Source organism: Rattus norvegicus, chromosome 15, assembly GCF_036323735.1.
Source record: "Rattus norvegicus strain BN/NHsdMcwi chromosome 15, GRCr8, whole genome shotgun sequence".
Lineage (NCBI taxonomy): Eukaryota > Metazoa > Chordata > Mammalia > Rodentia > Muridae > Rattus > Rattus norvegicus.
In genome coordinates this window covers 38,951,087-38,965,032 of record NC_086033.1, presented here as the reverse complement: position 1 = coordinate 38,965,032, position 13,946 = coordinate 38,951,087, and the positions used below count along the sequence as shown (strand labels likewise).

The following is a 13,946-nucleotide window of genomic DNA, read 5'->3' as shown; positions in this document are numbered from 1 at the left end:
TCTGCTTGCCACTATGCTTCCCACCAAGATGACAATGGACTAAACCTCTGAACTATAAGTTAGCACCAATGAAATGTTTTCCTTTATAAGAGTTGTCTGACAATAAGATGTTCCAGGGGGAGCTAAAATACTCTGAGGGAAAGTGCCTTAAGACAGAAAGTAAACAACACAAAAATAGGTTCAGGAAGTTCCTGAAACTGATCAGCTTCACTAGGCTCCTCCCTCATCAAGAATATGCAAGTAGTAAGGACTCCTGACAGTGACTCTCAGGCAAGCTCAGTCAACTGGAAGAAATAGAGAACAGCTAAATACTCTTGAAAAGACCAGCTGCGGGGCTGGGGATTTAGCTCAGTGGTAGAGCGCATACCTAGGAAGCGCAAGGCCCTGGGTTCGGTCCCCAGCTCCGAAAAAAAGAACCAAAAAAAAAAAAAAAGAAAAGAAAAAAGAAAAGACCAGCTGAGCTATTTGGAAAAAGACTCAGATCAACTGAGCCACCTAGAAAGAACACTCTTCATCTCATTAATCTGCTTACAGGTTTTGCAGTATGTCCCAGGTGCCTAGCCTTTTGAGCTGTCACCCATGTTGGGGCGGGCTGTGGTGACACAGCTATCTTTGAGTCATTTCTGCTCCTATAAGCATCCCCAATAAAACGTGTGGTATCCATACGTTGGTCCTCTATTTGGGGAGGGTAAATAGGCATTTGTTCAAGTCTCTCTGGGAAGTTGACACACAACACTTGTCAGTGGGCCGTTGTGTTGCTATGAGATGACAGAGTACCATGGCAAAGAAACTAGGTTGCATGGTATATACTATATTATAGCATGGCCTGCCATCTCCCAGGGCCATGATGAATAAAACATCACAAGGTCAGATCAAGCTCAAGAGAAATGTTGCAATCCACAGAGCAGTAACAGATGATAAAACTCCTGGCTGATACATCATCTTTCATGTACGGACATGGGAACCAACAATGGACCACATATACCACATATATGATGGGGATTTCATAAAGTTCTATCACCTGTGACCCCAGCCACCTAGCTTTGTGTAAGTACACTCTTGACACTTGGAAAACAATGATACTATCTGAGGACAGAATACTCATTTTCTCTCATATTCTTATCACACCTACCCACTAGATGAATGTTCTAAAGAAGCTTCCATGGTGCTAACTCAGAATTCCACTGCTAAAATGACAGCATGGCTGGGAACATGAGACCATGTGCAGGGAGCTGATGTGGCTGGAAGCTCACTTCTGAGCCCTCTGGAAGCAGCAGAGCCCATCTTTCCAGATGGGTGTACCATCATGGTCCCCATCTGTGCCTCCCTGGGACAGAGACCATGTCCAAGCCTGGGACCAAGACATCACAGGGGAAAGAAGCCTGTCCCATACTCCTGACAGTTCAGGGACACAGAGAGAGGCTCTAAACACCAAGGTTCAGCTCACCCTGGTAAAACAAGAAGGCCCTTCAGTGAGAAGGGCTGGGCACTGGCCCTGGGGATTTCAGATTTGTTTCAGGAGAGTAAAAGCAGTAAAGGCATAGAAAGCTCCCGACTAGCTTTCAGCACAGCGTTTGAGAGAGCACTGTGCTTATTCTTTCTGACATATGTTACATTACTTGTGGTTCTTAAGCATTGGTATTTAATTTTTCTCATTGAAATATATAAACTCACTTTGAATGCAACTAAACCTTCACTAAATATTAATACATTCTCTACTGTTCAAATGAGCACCGTGAGGATGTTATTTCAGACGGATCCACGAACATTTAAGCAACTGCCATTCCTTTGAAGGCCTGCTTTCTAAGCCCTATTCAAGCTCTGGGCTAGGTCTCTGATAGGCCTAACCCACACAATGGCAGCTAGTCTTTACCGTCCTACTGAGTGGCCTGTGTGCTGGCTATACAAAAGTTTCCCTCTCACTTAGCAATTGGGCAGCCGAACAAATACAGTGAATCAATTCTTCCCAGTTGCAATCCACATTTAAATATGTGAGGTCAGTCTAACAGTAAACGCCCAGTATTTGCAGCCCTGCACTGCCCAGCAAAACAAAATTAACACCCTCCTCTAACTTTTCCACAGAAAGAACAAATCATGAACAGGATATGAGTTCACAAACTTCTCCCTTATATAATTAGTCTCACCACATAGCCAGGGCTAATTCATCACCAAAATAAGCTGGGAGCAGCCAGTCCATCCCAGGCTTCTTCTGAGGCACTATGCTCGCTGTAGGTCTCTTGTTCAAACCTTAGTGTCTTAGGTCAACTCCATTTTAATAACTTGTCAGGATATGTTTTTTTCTACTTGCCAGGATATTTTAGGATAATTGTTGCATGGGATTTGATTTAATTAATCTCAGCAGGGTTCAAAGAAAGCCCACAAGGGCAACATGAAAAATGTCCTTCAGATGTTCTATTATTAAAAGTTGAATAATCGTGTTACCATATAAGACAAGTATAGAGAATGCTGCCATTGCAAACCTAAACCTAAATAAAGGGAAATGGCTCACCTGGTAAAGGTTAAGCCAGATGACCCAAGTTTGGTCCCTGGAACCCACACGGTGGAAGGAGAGAACCAACTCCAGAAAGTTGCCCTCTGGCCTTTACATGTTTGAGATGAGCACACATATACACATACATACACACGTACACACACACACACACACACCCCTAAATAAATCACTGGTGTGCAGCAAGACAGTGGTGGTGGATGCCTTTAATCCCAGCACTGGAGAGGCAAAGGTAGGAGGATCCCTGAGTTCGAGGTCAGCCTGGTCTGCAGAGGGCAGTTCCAGGACTGCCAGGACTACACACAGAAACCCTGTCTTAAAGAGAGAGAGAGAGACGGACAGACTGGGTGGGGGCTGGGGTTTGCTGATGTGGAATTCAGAGGTGGAACACTTGCACAGAATGTATGACTGAACCCTGGCTTCCACACTCACTACCTAAAAAACAAACAAACAAACAAACAAACAACCCTGGGATAGAGAAATGGCTCAGTTGTTAAAAGTATTTATTGCTCTTGCAGAGGACCCAGGTTTGGTTCCCAACATCTAACATGATGGCTCACAACCATTTATAACTTCAGTTCTAGTAGATCCAACACCCAATGTGTATGCACCATTCACACACGTAGAACACAGATATACCTGCAAGCAAAACACCCAAACACATAAAATAATCTTTAAAAACAAAAAACCCTGCTAGTTTGGCAGCAGCTGTCCAATGAGTAAAAGTAAAGCTGGAATGGATGCATACAGCTGGACAGACAATGAAAAGTTTATACGTTCTTTCAAATATACTAGAAACATGCAGTTTGTAACATAATGCCCTTCTCATTTTAGACAACAGACCTGATGCCAAAGAGAGACCAAGTCAGACGGGGTGTGGGGAAAGGGACACTGGTTTGGAACGATGCAGACCTAGAGGCACTGGAACTCTCCCATCAGTTTTAAAGGAACCAACGTTCTTCAACACCAGGCCGGTTCCCAGTGCACAACAGCATCTTCTAAATTGTGCCCCCAGGGGAAGCTCGCAGGAGTAGACATGGTGAGCCACAGTGCCTGTCATACTTCCCAGTTCTCAGAACACAGCAGAGAACCACAGATCTGCAAACTGTGTGTATTCCATGTGGACACAGGACCATTCGGAACTGCAGTGCTAACACACTCCCTGCAGTCTCCTGTCACAGACCACTGGGGCATTCCCAGATGCATCTTCAAAACTCCCAGAATGCCTAACAACACTCCTAAACCCCTCACCAATCCATCTACTTCACGCTCAGCCTATGACAGCAGCACTCCCCAAACGTGACTGTGAATATGGGAATGCTTCGTAACAGTCCAATGCCCAGGTCTCATCTGAAACTAATCACAATTTCAGGTGTGGGAGAGGACAGCAATCAATTTGTTAATGACAGGTAGTTCCAACACAGTGAGCTCTTCAGCTGAGAGAGTTATCAATGTGTATCCAGGAAACCTTTTTCCCATATTGCAACACCAGGCCCTAATAGAGGTTTTTCCTGAATGATAAATAAATAAATAAATAAATAAATAAATAAATAAATAAATAAATAGGAATGCAATCCCCAGAGTGATGGCAGTTAGAGGTGAGGGCTTTGAAGAATGAATTGTTAAGTCATGAATTGGATTAAGATCCCTATAAAAGGAGCTTCGAGGAAGCTGAAGGGGTGGCTTAGTGTCTGCCAGGCAGGTATGATGACCTGAGTTCATACTCACAGCACTCATGTAAAAAAAAAAAAAAAAACACATCTGTAATCCTAGAGCTGAGGAGGGTAAAATAGATGATCCTGGCTTCCCGTCTAGGCAAGTAAGTGAACTCTAGGCTAAGTGAGATCCTCTCAAGAAAAAAAAATATATATTATGTTAATATATGATGTATTATAAATTAACACGTATTACATATTATAGCTATACTGTACTGCGCACTCACACACGCACACACACACACACACACACACACACATAAATATATTTTTGAGACTGCTTGAGCAAGAGACCTCTGGCCTCTACAAAAGGGTGGGGGCTTCAGGGAGCCATCTAGCCCTTCCAACTACCATTATGTGCCATAGGAAGATATAATCCCTGGACCTTCAGCCCCTTTCATCAGTTCTGCCCACTGAGGTTACCACAGAAGCCTCTCCAAATACCAAACATCTGTGCTCAGCTTCCTGGGTGCCAGAAGAGAGACGCTTCCCTTCTTTATAAACTACACACACTGGTCATAGCAGCAGACACTAAGCCAGCTGCTGTCTCCAGCTTTTAGCTATGACAACTGAGGCACAGAGGGGTTAACAGCTTCACAGATTACACAGCTGGCAGCAACAGAGACAAACCCTGAGGTCAAGGACTGTGAAATGGTAAGAAATTCTCCTTCCCTCTGATACCATGTACCACACGCCCCTCTCCGCTTCTTGCTTCGTCTTCTCTCAAGACTTTCATCCTCAAGCAACTCCTGGCCAAGAAAAAAGAGCAAAATTGTCCTATTTCCCAACGGACTTGGGTAAAAACTGGTAACAAATTCAGGTCTAATTCCAAGAGAAGACACTCGAGGGGGAGGCGGAGTGTGCAACGATTCACACCCAGTGGTTTATGCCGAGTCACAGTCTTCCAGCAACCCTACCAGACGGAGCTGAAGGTGTTTAACCTCTGGAGACGTGGTCGTGTTTAAATTAGGGGTCTGGTTTGCTGCTCTCTCTTTCACGTGAGCTCACTGGTTTGCTCCATTACAAAGTGCATAGGAAAGAAAAGAGCATAATGAAATACGTCAGCTGTGAGGTGTGGGAAACCACAGCACCAAAAGTGCATTTTCTCACTGCAACGGAAAAGGAAACTAACTACCTGGGAAGTCCTAAACTCCAGCATCCTAGAGCCATGGCTATCAGATACCTCAACACCCAGGAGGTTTGTTATCATACAGAAAACCCAGCACTTGCCTAGCACGCACGAGGCCCTGGGTTCCACCTCCAGTGTCACAAAAAAGAAAAAGATGAACAAAAACATACTGACAGGGTACTAGCCTGCACCCCTAAATGTCTACTCACAAGGTGGGGGGGCAGCCCGAGAACTGTCTAACATGTCCCCACACATGTTACAACAATGGCATGCTGACAGCCTGTGGGGTCCTGGTTGTCTCCTCTCTAGTCTCTGCTTATGCTGCCCTGAAGATTCCATCAGCTCCAGTCCTTGCCAACTGTGCTTCCCCATCTCCTGGAGGGCTTTCCCTGGTCTAGGAACTCCTGGGAGCTGCGCATGCGCCCGAAACTACCACGCCCACGGTCTCTTCACTGTTTGACTTTTCACACGCCCACCTCTCCTGCTACACAAGATGGTGAGCCTCTTCGTGAAAACTGTCGGATTGGTTAGCAGCTAGCACACAAACCCAGTACACGCTAGGTAAATGTGTCCCTGCACACCAATATGGACAATACAACTACACATGCCTGTGACAGACAGCAGGAGCTACAAGTCTGAATGATTCGGACCATTGCTGCGCCATTCATGGATTACTAGAACCAAGCTTTTACATTACAGGGGACACTCCATCCCCTTGAAGGGTAGCAGCCAAGCACATTTCTAAAGCAGAGGTTATTTTTCTTCTGCCACAGAAAACACTCAGATGTGTTTAAAAGCACACATGTAAACTAGGATGCAAGGTCCGTTTATCTTTAGCACACATGCGGTCTGGGCACCAGGGCCTGATCTCTGAACTATAATGTTAGGACTCCAGCACAGCAGACAGACCCATTTCAGTCACTAAGTACAACACCTTTCTCCCCCTGAGACAGCTGTACTGGAACTTGCTCTGTAGACCAGACTGGCTACCAACTCACAGAGATCCACCTGCCTCTGCCTCTCAAGTGCTGGGTTTAAAGACATGTAGTAGCACCACCATCCAGCTTACTCCAGCACTTTTTAAGAAGGTTTGGGTTGCAGTACTGGCCCCATTTTATCCCAGGCTTCCCATCTAGTGCTGACACACAGTAGGTCTGGTCTCACTCTCCCCTTGTATCTGCTTCAGATGTAGACAAGGGCTCTCTTTCCTAGTTCAGTACCATGTGCACCTGGCACAGATGTGTGAAATGCTAAGTAAGAAGACCTGAGAAAGAAGAGAGCAGTCTTAAAGAAGCTGCTTACAGTAAGGATCGCTCAAGACTTCAAACCCCAGTCTGGCCTTGCCAAGCTAGTTTCTGATTCTTTGCCAGGGACACCAGGAACCCTGCTCTGTCACTCCATTCACAGGGACTAAAGGGTGAGGCTAGCCCTTCTCTATCCAAGTAGATATACAGAGTTCTCTGCAAGCTCACCAACCTTGTAGCTAGCTCGTAAGAGGCAACCATGCGATCTCCAAAATCAGCAGTGTCTGAGCTCCTTGAGTCCCACAAAGGCATCAACTGGTGCTTCTCCTGAACCAGGTGTGACTGTTTTCTGACAAGGAAACCAGGCTCTTTAAGCTGCTCGTCAACAGGTGACCGTCTTGTGTCTGCGGCATTTATTATGAGCATTATTACCTGTGCCCACCAACATATTCAATCGCCACAGTAAATAGCCAGGACTATATTGAAAAAGCATTTGCCAATCTCTGCATTTGCCACACGGCCACGGCTCCTCGGAGGCCTATCAGGCATCATACCCTAGCAGAGCCAAAACAGGATGCAGATTCCTCTGGATCCTCACGGTCACGGGCCCTGCTTCCCTGTCCTATTCTTTCTCTCAGTTCAGCAAGCAGAACCATCTGCCCTGTGGAAGGCACTCCTGAGGTGGCATACTTGCCCCAACAAACTGTAGGCTACAGTCACAGATACACAGGAGAACTCGAATGCCTCTAATAAGCCAGACAGTCTTGCATTCAAATCCGTCTTACTGCTGACAGCAGGGCTCTGGGAATGGCAGCTTCCCTGAACCTCCAGACTCCACTGTAGAGCGGTGAAACCCAGGTGCCACCATCTGAACCACAGCACACAGAAGACACGCAAGGATATGTTTTCCCTCCTCCCAGGAAGCCCATGGCCACCTCTGCACGGAACGGACGTTTCAGCGTATGTTCTGTACTTTGTAACGATGCGATTCCCTCAGGAAAGTGAAGAGGCAGACTGACGTTGAAATTCCTATGCGCCCTAGAAGGCTGTTGATCCTTGCTGCTCTGGAAAGAGCCACTCTTCTAAAACACCTGAACTTATACATATTTCTGGGATGTTTTTACCCCAGTTATGCCATCACAGGTCTCAAAGGCAAACATTTCCTTCTTAAATCTTTAAGGCTTCATCCAGAAAAAGGAAGGAAAAGCCACAGATGATTCTACACAGAACGTGCGGGTCTACTGCTATTTAGCTCAAAGGAAGGAAAATAAAGTTGCTTTCCATACCAAGCTGAAGGGCCAGGCGTCCAAAGATCCAAGTTGTAAGGTCAGCTCTGGGATTCAGTGGCTGCTCTACAAAACTTCTATTTCATTTCTGGGCTATGTTTCCTGTCCTGTGGACTCTAAGGTCCCTTCCAGCTGATAAAGTCCCTAACTCCAGCCACCTCCTTCAGTAAACGTGCCCTCCACTCATACAGGTGAAGACTAGCCAGGAAATAACTGATCAAGGTTTAAGACTATATAATGAAATAGAAATTAGAAGACTCATGAAGCCACATGGCTCTCGGAGACCCAAAGGTCCAGTCTACTAAAGTGAAACTGAACTGACACAGGGGCCAGCTAGCAATATACTTTTTAGGATGTTTTCTTCCCAGCGTCCTCCGGTGAAGAGGGAAGCAGGCTGCAGGCAGAGATGAAGAGACAGTCAGGGTTTCTGAAGGACGTCAGCCATTTGACTTTTCCCCACGCACACTGTCCTACAAGGGTAGACTCTGTGCCCTAAACTGGCACACACTGCAAAATAAACAAAACATGTCAAAGAGCAATCTCATTTCCAAAGCTGAACGCCAGGCCTGTCTGAGGTCAAGAAGTCACATGGCCCTATGAGAATACGTGGAGCGACACAGTCATGACAAACATTGACAGTGGCAGGATTTACCTTCTCTGAACAAACCCTTTCCTCATCTGTGAAAGTGGTGGATCCTTCTTTACAGAGATTGAAGGAAGATTTTAAGTGACTATTACTGCTTGGCACAGTGTTCAGTAAATGCTGTGTGATCATCACATTAATGTTGATAATGACATCATTCTAGGACTGCATGTCCAATTCTACTTCAACAGACAGACACAGTGGCAGATGGAGAGGCCTGAGAGCCAGGCCAGTGTGCTCCTGGGAAAATGCAGTAGCCCTCATGACATTCCGAGGTAACACAGAGCTGAATGGAAAGGAGGAAACTGAACCAGGGATGTTCTTGGCCTGTGGGGGGAGGGAGGACCCCAAGAGGGATCAGAGACCAAGTGATCTGGGAAAACCACCAAAGTACTGGCAGCCTGGGGCTGGGGAGGAAGCAGGTAAAAAGGCCGGAAAAAGAGTGCCCGGTAACACACAGGTCACAAATAAAGGAAAGGCTCACTAAACGGGTGGGGGAGGGGCAGCAAATTGGGGGCCAAGGAGGTGAGTGAAAAATAATTACAACACTGGATGGGAAGCAACCTCCCTCCCCATAGGCTCCAGAGGATGGGGGAGGGGCAGAGAACAAGGTTCAGCCCCACACGGTGGGGGTGCATAATTAACCCGCACCAAGAGAACAATGTGATGAGGAAGTTTGAAAGGGGGGAGGACAGAAAGAGAAAAGAAGCATTTGTTAGGAAAGGTGAAAAAAGAAAACAAGAGTGAGGGGGGAAAAAAGCAAACAGGGTTTAATTTCTGTGCTTTCAAAGTGAGATCAAAAAAGATGAGCAAATAACTGGAAGGTCTGGAGACTTTAGAAACAGAAATGGGGTGGAAGGGGCCGGGGAAAAAATAGTGGGGGAGGGAGAGATACGGTTCTTGGAAGCCTTTGGTAACCAGCGGTGAATAAATTCAAATTACTATTCTACTTATCAATGCCATGATCCCATGCTGGGCAGCCTCTATAGTAGCTTGGCTCGCTTGTGTTTGCTGTAGGGATTTTTTGTTTTCTTTCACTCGGAGAAGAAATTTGTTCCTACTTTGCAACTTTGCAGTAAGAAGTGTGGTCCGCCAACACAAGCCATCTGAATTCCTCTCCGACGCCTGCTGCAGCTGCCCCATCCCGAGATTGGCCAGTACAGCAATTCCCTATATCCTGAACAGAAATGGAACCAAAACAACTCTGCCAACTCACTCTCTATACAAGGGACGATAAAGTCCCCAAGTCTTTCAGGCTGCGTTCCAGAAGGGACCTGAGGAGAAACTTGCCTTCTAATCTAAGTGCTCCAACTAAAATGCAACCTCTCAATCCCCTCCATGCACAGGTCACGCCCTCCGAGGAAGGAAGCATTCAAAGGGCCGGTGGCGGCCAACCTTTGTCCGTCGTCCTGGCGCAACCCCGCAGCCCGCCCAGCAAGCCGGGAGCGCGGGTAGATAGAGTTTCAGGGTAATCCCTGAAGTCCCCGGGGAAAGGCACCAGCTAGAACAGCACACCGCGCCCTCCCCGGGAGGCGCTGCCGAGCTAGCCCAGGGAAGCCGCTAGCAGGCGGAGCGCTCACGGTGGCGCAACAGGTGAGCAGCCCCGGTCGGTCCCACGAGCCACAAGCAGGAGCTGGCAGCAAGACACCCTCGGGTCACAGAGGCCGTCCTTGGCGCTCAGTTCCTCAGCTATACCCACTCGAGAGCCCGCGCCCCGCAGAGCCTAGCGCCTCCCTGGGTAACCTTACCTCGGCGGTTCCCGCACTTCCGAAGCTCCAAAGCCAGCGTATCCAAGAGGTCCTGCTCCCCAGCCGGCTCCAGCAGGGTTCGAGCCGCGAGCTCGCCAGGCTCTGCGCGCCGTGGCCTCCACAGAAAGAGCAGCGCTGATTCCGCCCTCCCGCGCTCAGACGCCTCCTCCCACGGCCACGCCCCCAGACCGCTCCCGAAGCCACGCCTCCACACTGCTCCCCTGAAGCCACGCCCCCGAACCCGCTCCAGGGGTCCTCGCAGCCCTCCTTGCTCGACCAGCCTCCTCTTCCAAGGGCCACGCCCCCAGCTCGTCTGGTTTTAGACTACGCTCACCCCTGGTAGGGGATTTTTTCCCACGACCAAGCCCCAACCGTGCAGTTAAAGCCCCCTGGCCAGGCCACGCCCTTGGCCTCAGACGACACTCTCAACCTAGCTCACTTCGTGTCCCGCTCCTCACCACCTCCACCCGCGCCACCTCCAGCTTGTGCCATCGTGCCATTCACTCCAAGTCAAGCCTCCGCCCCTTCAGCCCTACTACCGTCTCTAGCCATTCCTCTTTCTCGTTTCATATTCGCAAAAGATTACTCCCTGGTAAGATCCAGACTCTATCCCACACCTCCGAGTCCCACTGCGGATAATCGCTGTCACTTACACACTGGCACCACACACTGGGTTTTTTTTTTTTTTTTTTCTTGCTCCCTACCGCTGCCCCACCCGGGGTGAGAGCTGTTGCCTGGGCGACCGCCTGACGCCCACCGTCCTGCCTCCTTCTGGTTGGCACTTCCCCTCTCAGGCTCAGGTCTATTCTCTGTGCGGGTTCGCTTTTAAGCCCCTGGAAACTCAGCTTGAAGATGCTTTGACCTTCTGTTTTCCCAGAGCCTGAACTATGAACTCTCAAAGAACTCCTACTTTTCTAACTTAGCTCCACTGAGACCGCAAATGGGAAGCAGCTCTTCAATTCCAGGGTCTGTGACATACACACCCTCCCCAAAATATGCTGTGGTTATTTCTGAGGAATTCCAAAAACAAGAATTCTTTTAAAACTTGTGGTTTGCTGAGACGATTCCTTTGGATGGCAACAATATGCCAGCATGACTATTCTAAATAGTATAAGCTTTCTTTTTTTTTCCTTCCATTTTTATTAAATTGGGTATTTCTTATTTACATTTCAAATGTTACTCCTTTTCCCAGTTTCCTGTGCATCAGCCCCCTAACCCCTTATAAGCTACTTTCTATCCGAAGAACAATCAGCATTTTAGGCAAAAGAACATGTAAAAGCACACACCAATACACCAATAAAAATTTAAATTAACTTTTAGATTATTTTAATACAATAATATATTTGAGAATTTTATAGAACACATTTTCATTACATTCATCCTCACTTCTACCCCAACTCTTTTTTTGCTTCAATCTATGTACATGTGTGTCTGTCTGAGTGAGGGTACTCCATTTGTGTGTGCCTGTCTGTGAAGGCCAAATGAAGGAATCACATATCATGGAGCTGGAGTTTCGGGCGATTGGGAGCCTCCCATTGTGGGTGCTGGAACTATGTTCCAGTCTTTAGGAAGGGTAAGAACTGGGCTTAACTGCTGAGCCACCTCTCCATCCCTAAATTAATTTTGTGTATGCTTTTAAATACTGAAAACCCCACTCTGTAATGGGGAGTCCATGCCATAATGTATCTGTGGAGAACCATGGCCAAAGTGAATCCCTTATGCTGGCTGTGTGTGTTGCTTCCTTATGGTCGATCACTACTGGCTCTTGAGCAGGAACGTTAAGTACGATGCTAATGACAAGAAACCTCGGGTGTGTCAGAACTCTGTGATTTCCACTCCATATTCTGTAACCCTAAAATACTATGAGAAATTCTGTGTTAGTTAAAAACAGACACCAAAAGTATTAAATGGTATCCTTGGGTTGTGAAAATATGGGAAGATTTTACTTTATTCTTTTAATGCTTATTGAAATCCACCCCCTGCAGATTTTGATGACAAACATGTATTTAGAGTAGAAAATATTATAAAATATAAACTACAGGGCTTGAGAAGTGGCTCAGAAGTTTAGGGCACAGGCTCCTCTTCTGGGAGACCTGAGTTTGAGTCCCAGCACAACATGTATTTGTGGAGGCTTACAAACATGTGTAACTCCAATTCCAGGGGCTCTGATGCCTTCTTACGGCTTCCACAGCAACTAGGGACACATGCTGTACACAGACACACAAGCAGGCCAACCCCTGTACACACAAAAAAAAATTACTATTAGTTTTGTTTTTCAAGACAAGGTTTCTCTGACTAGCTCTAGCTGTCTTGGAATTCTTTCTGTAGACCAGGCTGTCCTTGAAATCAGAGATCCACCTACTTCTGCCTGGAACTAAAGGCATGCACCACCACTGCATTTTAGAGACAGCATGAGAGGCTAATACTATTAGATATTCCATATTTGATTTGTCTTGCACAAGCTTAACAAAATCCACACGAAGCCCTCATGTATGAAATCCATTTTAGCACTGTCAGAATATTTTTATTATTTCTTTAGAATTCGAACAAATGTGAGGAGCAGATTTTTTTTTAAAGAATCTGCTTCAAGCAATCACCTTTGACCGCTTAGAAACCACTATTACTATTTATATGCAATGCTTTCTGCCTGGCTCTCAGATACATGGATTTATGCACTTGACTGAAAGCCATTCTGCCTCCCTGACACTCTGGATGACCCAGGCAAGCCTCTTACTTTGCCAAGGTAGGCTTCCTTTTCAGTGTACCTCTGACATCAAGACTTTGCTAGTTGCATTAATCAGAAAATTAAAACTGTAGTCTGTGTCTCACTCTTTGCTGCCACATGCAGGTACTTGGCAGTGTGAGCTCTTGGTCCATAAAGCAAGACACATGTTCAGAGTTTCTGTGGGAGTTGCATGAACTCCTTGGCTAAAGCTCCTCACTCGGGCTTTAAACGTGTTACAGAAAGGCTGGGCACCTTCTCCATCATGTTAGTAATCAGCACATGACTCCAGTTCTTGCCCATCTATTAAGTAACGGACCAGGACCAGGGATCGCAAAACTTCCTTCCGTTTCCATCAGTCCACAGATATGTTCCACAAACACGAGTTCTAAGTCAAAGAACAAAACCCTGCCCAGAGTCTCTACGGGCCGCTGTCGCTGCTGATGTGGCGGCGTGCCCATCGCTCACAGTCCACAACCAGCCCTGCCACCTGCACTTCTCACAGATGGGAACCATCCAAAGGTCTCTCCCACGTTTCCCTTCACACTGACGTTGGGGTACTTCAGTCCCCCTTCATCCAAGATTCATGGTCCATGTTGAGTCTTTCTTTCTCTTTCAGTTTTTTATTCTCTGATAATTTCATACATGTGTTCAATGTGGCTTGATCTTACTCACCTTCAACGCCCTTCTCCCACTCCCCCCTTCCCACACCTCTCTCTCCTAGCTTTATATCTTCTTCTCCTTCTCCTTCTCCTTCTCCCTTTTCTCCTTCTCCTTCTCCCTCTTCTCCTTCTCCTTCTCCTTCCCTTTCCCCTTCCCCTTCCCCTTCTCCTCCTCCTCCTCCTCCTTCTTCACTATATCACCTACTGATTCCCATTAGTGCTGCCTGTATGTGCATGGGTGTTAGGCCAACCCCAGAAGCAGGGACAGCCTGCCAGTGGACACACCTC

General features: G+C 47.0%; 1 protein-coding gene across 2 annotated transcripts in view; it reads right to left on the bottom strand.

Annotated features, from left to right (window-relative positions):
• Spata13 (spermatogenesis associated 13) overlaps nt 1-10,448 on the bottom strand; it is a 129,168-nt gene extending 118,720 nt beyond the window's left edge. Inside the window, exon 1 of one of the 2 annotated variants that reach the window (XM_006252113.5) lies at nt 10,275-10,448. The gene's annotated coding sequence lies outside the window, so the exon portion shown is untranslated. The remainder of the gene's footprint in view (nt 1-10,274) is intronic. The other variant, NM_001191686.1, reaches the window with a different exon arrangement.
• Between the last annotated feature and the right edge of the window lie 3,498 nt (nt 10,449-13,946).